Here is a 6365-nt window from a genome sequence, read left to right on the forward strand (position 1 = left end):
ACCTCATTGCAGCCTTAGCTGAAATATTGAATGAAGAACTGAATTCCAGAGATGAATTGAGAGAGACAAACCTTGATATCAAGGCCTAACATTGAAACAAGGGATGAATTCCAGAGATGACATGAGAGAGACCGTTCTCGATATCAAGGCCTACATTTAAACAAGAGCTGATTTCTAAAGAACAAGTGAGAGAGACCATTGTTTACATAAAGAGTACAATCGACCGAATGTAGCATCAAGGAAGGAAATACTTGCATTCATCTTGCACCATTAACAGCCTCGGGACGTCTCAAAGCGATTTATGGCCAATGGAGTACTTATGAAGTGTTAACTACTCTTGTAAAATGTAGACAATAGGGTGGACGTCAATGAGGATCAAGGGGGAAAACTCGCCATACTTCTCTCTAGCAAAAAGGAAAATGGTTATGGTCGTTGGAATCTAATGATCTCAGCTCAAGGGCACCACTGCAGGAGTTGCTCATGGAAGGCATCCTAGGCTCAACCAGCTTCTTCATAAATGACATTGCTTCCAACATAATTTCAGAAGTGTGGCTGTTTTCTGATGATTGTACAATACTCAGATCCATTCGCAATTCGTGAGATGCTGAAGCAGTCCATGCGCACATGCAGCAGGAATGGACAGCAAACAGGCTTGGGCTGATAAGTGGCAAGTAACATTCACGTCCAACAGTGCATGGCAGCCAGCATCTCCACCAAGAGAGAACATAGCCACCTCCCCTTGACGTTCAATGGCATTGCCACTAGAGTCTGGCCATTAACATCTTGAGGTGATTCATTAACAAGAAACGTAACTGGACCAACCACATGAATCCTAGAAGAACAAGTCAGAGCCCGGATATTTTGCAGCGAGTGACTCACTCCTGACTCCCAAAGTCTCTCTGCAGGGCACAATCATGGAGTGTGATGAAATATTTTCCACTTCGCTGGATAGGTGCAGCTCCAACAACACTCAAGATGCTCAGTACTATCCAGAAAAAAAACAGTACGCTTGATCATCACCCCTTTCGCCCACTTAAACATCCACTCCCTCCACCACCAGTGCACTGTAACTGCAATGTATGCTCATTACAAGATGCCCTGAAGCAACTCACCAAGACTTCTTCAAAACATCTCACAACTCTGCAACTTACACGAACATAAAGGAAAAGGGCATCAGATAAATGGAAACCATCCCCTTCACACATCGTGCTGACACTGACGTTTAGGGCCATCTCATCATTGCCACTGGGTCAAAGGTTTTGGACTGCCTATGTAAAAGCACTGTTATATGGACTGCAGGAGTTCAAGAATATGGCCAGAACGACCATCTGAAGGGCAACTTGGAATGAGCAATAAATGCAGGCCTTGACAACAGTACCCATATCCCAGGAATGAATAACAATGCACCGATTAGATACATTCTGATCTGAATATTTGAAGCACATTGATTTTTTTTCTGGTTTAGTCCTTTAAAATTCTTCAGAAAGTGTATCTTTCTAACTTGCTATGTACATGGAGGAACTGGGCCTCACACACAGGGATGGTCCTGGCTTTATTGTTCACCTAATTCTCAGTTGGGAGAATTGGGCTGGAATGACGAAATGGGCATTAGAATTAGCAAGAATCTTCCTGGTCATTTGGCAGGAGGTTCCTTTTACCGATTGGTATCCAACAAAATTCCTACTGGAACGTTCCAGTATATGAGGACCGGATAGAGACAGGGTCGTCTAAGGAAAGCTCAGATGTACCACTCCAACAAACCCAATAGTCCATCCACTCTCATTGTCCAGAGCCAAACATGAAGAATAGAGGTGCTGGTGTGATACGAGAGGGAGAAGGTAGAGCTTCCTTCACTGCTCAGGATACCGAACTCAGCACAAAACACCAGCGACACAGGACAAGGGTGAAAATTGACAGAATAAACCCACATTTATGCAATAAGGTGCATGTTCGTCAAAGGGAAAATGTTCATATAAATTGTGTTCATATTGGATATAGAGTTTACTTTTAACTCAACAATTACATCCTGAGAACTCTCAATAATCTCATGGATTTCCTTATCTCCATTATACACAACATCTTTTCAGTGGTGTTCATTTCTTTGTCCCCTTCTTTCGACCTCAAAAGCCAGAATCTCGACTAATCACCTCCTCCCCAACCCACTGTTCTCAACTAAACATTCGACACTGCCTTTTTCACAATTTCTCATACACACCTCTCGAGTCTCCTCTACATTTGTTTCCTCCTTGTGACCCACATTCTGCTTAATTGATCCCAGTACATTCAATTCCTGGCTGCTCAACTCCACTTCCAATAAATCAGATGTGTGAGGGTTTAGCTTCATTGGCCCCTCCAGAGGTGTGAACATATAATTCAGACTAACACTCCGGTGCATTAGTGAATGAGTGATGCATTGTTCGACAGATGAGATGTTGAGCCAACTCTGCACCATCTGCCTCTTAAATAGATGAAAAAAATCCCATGTCAGTATTTCAAGAAGAGAGAGGAGTTCTCTCAGATCCTGTCAGCATTTATCTCTCAAATAGCATCACTACAAATAAATAGCTGATCATTAATCCCATTGCTATTTGTAAGACCTTATTGTACCCAGTTGGCTGTCCAGTTTCCCTTACATAACAACTAGACAAAGAGGCAGTTTCAACATTATTATTAATTTGAGGAACAAAGGAAAAGCTTAGCAAATAAACATACATTAAAATACAAATGAAGGCGGGTGTGCTTATCCAATTTCTTTTATCACAATGATAGTCCAAAATGCTGCCGATTCAAGTGCGAGAGGGAGACGGTATATATCTCTCCCGTGGTCACTCTGCTCCACATCATTACCCGGGAGTGGGGGGGGGGGGGCGGGGGTCCTACGCTATCACTAGCTAGGACACCGGGGACAGCTGTCCTTCCAATAACGTGTGTGATCTTTTGGGTACACTTGAGACCGCTGATGGACCTTCATATTTCCATTTGATCCGAAAAATTACACCTCCAGCAATGCAATATCCGTTTAGTACTGTGCTGTGAGATTTAGCCTAGTTCTTGTGCTCAAGTCTCCATAGTTGGACGTCAGTCCACAAGATTCTGACTTACAAGCGATTCGGGCTACGCAATCAGCCACAACAAGATTATGTGTTCGACAGATACTTAACGTCGGAAAAGATATTTCAGGTATAATGACAGAATGGGTGTTAGAATTGTCTGACAATTTATTGGTAGTTTGCAAGAAAAAGCATACAACCTTCTGCTGCTGGCTGGTATCAAGGGACCAAGGTGCCGGAAAGATCCCGTATATGATTATCGGATGGTGACAGGATCTGACTCAGCGAAGACTCCCTGCTATACTGGTCCAATATTTTGTCTCCTGTCACTGTCCAGAGCCAAACATGAAGAATGGTGATATTACTGCGATACCAGGGAGATATCGGAAATTGCTCCATTGCTCACAGAACGGGAATCAGAATGAGGCAGGGATATCAAGGGAGAAGTTGTGAAATTGAGTAAAAGCTGCACACATACAGTGCTGGTGCGTATCACCAAACAAGAATGATTCATGTAAATTGTGTTAACACTGGATATGTGGTGGGTGGCCTTCTTTCAACTCATAAACTGCATCTCGAGAACTCTTAATGATCTTATGAATTTCCTTGTCTCTAAGATTGCAAACATCTTCACAGAGGTCTTGTTTGCTTTCTCCTGTTCCTTCAATCCCCAGCTCCCATCTTCTGCCTATCCCCCACCTCCCCCACAATTGTAACACAGAAACACGGACACTGTCTTTCTGGAGTTTTCACTCTCTCATACCATATTCATTTGCTACATAAGACCAACCTCTGCTCCATCGATAACCATACACTGAATTCCTAAGTGCTCGACTCCACTCCCTTTACCCAGTGCTGTATGATACAGCCCATGGTTCTTTTTTTGCAGGCATCAACCTGACGCCTTCAAACATGTTATCCTCCACCCCGACCCAAAAAACCTACAGACCCATCCTTCACCTCCAACTCCCACACTGTTTGAATTTCTCCATTCCAGCTTTCCTCCCTTGTTACGGCAACAGATCATTTGAGAAGAATGTTGTTGGACAGTCTGAAGGTTTCCACTGAAGTCAGTTGCCTGAAAAGTCAATCCCAAGGGTCTGCAAGTCACTCAACTCTATCCCTGTGCAGTCGGTCACCTTGCGAGGAATAGAATGTGATGGTGCGTTGTGCAGTGGACATGACTCTCCACTAAATGAAAAGTCATAATATTTTATCGTTTGCACTAACTTCACGGTTAAGTTTATCACATTTCTCTGAACCATGAAAAGATAGTTAAAATAACTGAAGTGATTTTTCCAGATGTTCTCTCTCCTCCGCTGTAACTTTGACATAAGAGACCCAGGAACCTGGGAAAATACTGCATAGGACACAATGCAAACACTGGGGGCAGCCATGGCTTAGTCACAGCACTCGGTACACACTGCTGCCACGGTGCGTCGGTGGTGAAGGGAGTGAGTGTTTGTAGATGGGATGCCAAACAAGTGGGTTGCTTTGGCCAGGATGGTTTCTAGCTTCTTGAGTGTTGTTGGAGCTGCACCCATCCAGGCAAGTGGAGAGTATTCCATCACACTCCTGACTTGTGCCTTGTAGATGGTGGACAGGCTCTGGCGAGTCAAGAGGCGAGTTACTCGCCTCAGGATTCCTAGCCTCTGACCTGCTCTTGTAGCCACGGTATTTATATGGCTACTCCAGATCAGTTTATGGTCAATGGTAGCTCCCAGGATGTTGGTAGTGGGGGATTCAGCGATGGTAACGCCATTGAATGTCAAGGGGAGATGGTTAGATTCTCTCTTGTTGGAGATGGTCATTGCCTGGCACTTGTGTGGCGTGAATGCTACTTGCCACTGCTCAGCCCATGCCTGGATATTGGCCTGGTCTTATTGCATTTCTACATAGACTGATTCAGTATCTGAGGAGTCGTGAATGGTGCTGAACATTATGCAATCATCAGCAAACATCCCCACTTCTGACCTTATGACTGAAAGAAGACCATTGATGAAGCAGCTGAAGATGGTTGGGCCTAGGACACTACCCTGAGGAACTCCTGCAGTGATGTCCTGGAGCTGAGATGATTGACCTCCAACAACCACAACCATCTTCCTTTGTGGTAGGTAGAATTCAAACCAGCAAAGAGTTTTCTCCCGATTCCCATTGACACCAATTTTGCTCGGGCTCCTTGATGCCATATCGTTCAAATGCTGCCTTGATGTCAAGAGCAGTCACGCTTACCTCACCTCTTCAGTTCAGCTCTTTTGTCCATGCTTGAACAAAGGTCGTAATGAGGTGAGGAGCTGAGTGGCCCTGGTGGAACACAAACCGAGCGACACTGAGCAGGTTATCATCGAGGATACAGCACTGAAACAGGCCCTGAGGCCCACCAAGTCTGTGCCAACCATCAACCACCCATTTATACTAATCCTACATTAATCCCATATTCCCAACTACATCACCATCTTCTCTCAATTCTCCTACCACCTACCTACACTAGGGGCAATTTACAATGGCCAATTTACCTATCAACCTGCAAGTCTTTGGCTGTGGGAGGAAACCAGAGTGCCCAGCAGAAACCCATGCAGTTACAGGGAGAACTTGCAAACTCCGCACAGGCAGTACCCAGAACCAAACCCGGGTCGCTGGAGCTGTGAGGCTGCGGTGCTAACCACTGCTAAACAAGTGCTGTTTGATAGCACTGTCAATGACACCTTCCATCACTTTACTGATGATGGAGAGTAATGGGGCGGTAATTGGTCGGGTTGGATTTGCCCTGCTTTTTGTGTACAGGACATTTTCCATATTGCCAAGTAGATGCCAGTGTTGTAGCTGTACTGGAACAGCTTGGCTAGGGGCACAACAAATTCTGGAACACAGGTCTTCAGTACTATTGTCAGAATGGTGTCCGAGCCCGTAGCCTTTGCAGTATCCAGTGCTTTCGACCTTTCCTTGCTATCACGTGGGTGAATCGAATTGGCTGAAGTCTGGCATTTGTGATGCTGGGGTCTTCAGGAGGAAGCAGAGATGGATCATCCACTCAGATTTGTTAATTGAATTCAAATTCCACCTTCTGCCGTGGTGAGATGCGAAACCCTTCCCCAGGAAAATACTCTGGGCTTATGGGTTCCTAGTCTAGCAACAATGCCACTATGCCACCGCCTCCCATATAGCCACTTATTTAAAAAGCTAATTCCTGCATTCACATACATATAATAAAATTAACAGTCAGCCAGTTTTTAATTAGCTGACTGAAAAATAAAAATAATGTCTTTGCAAGTTACATTCCTGACGAATGGAATCTTCTGATGTAGAAACAGTCCA

The sequence above is a fragment of the Heterodontus francisci genome, chromosome 34 (genome assembly GCF_036365525.1).
Source record: "Heterodontus francisci isolate sHetFra1 chromosome 34, sHetFra1.hap1, whole genome shotgun sequence".
Classification (NCBI taxonomy): Eukaryota; Metazoa; Chordata; class Chondrichthyes; order Heterodontiformes; family Heterodontidae; genus Heterodontus; species Heterodontus francisci.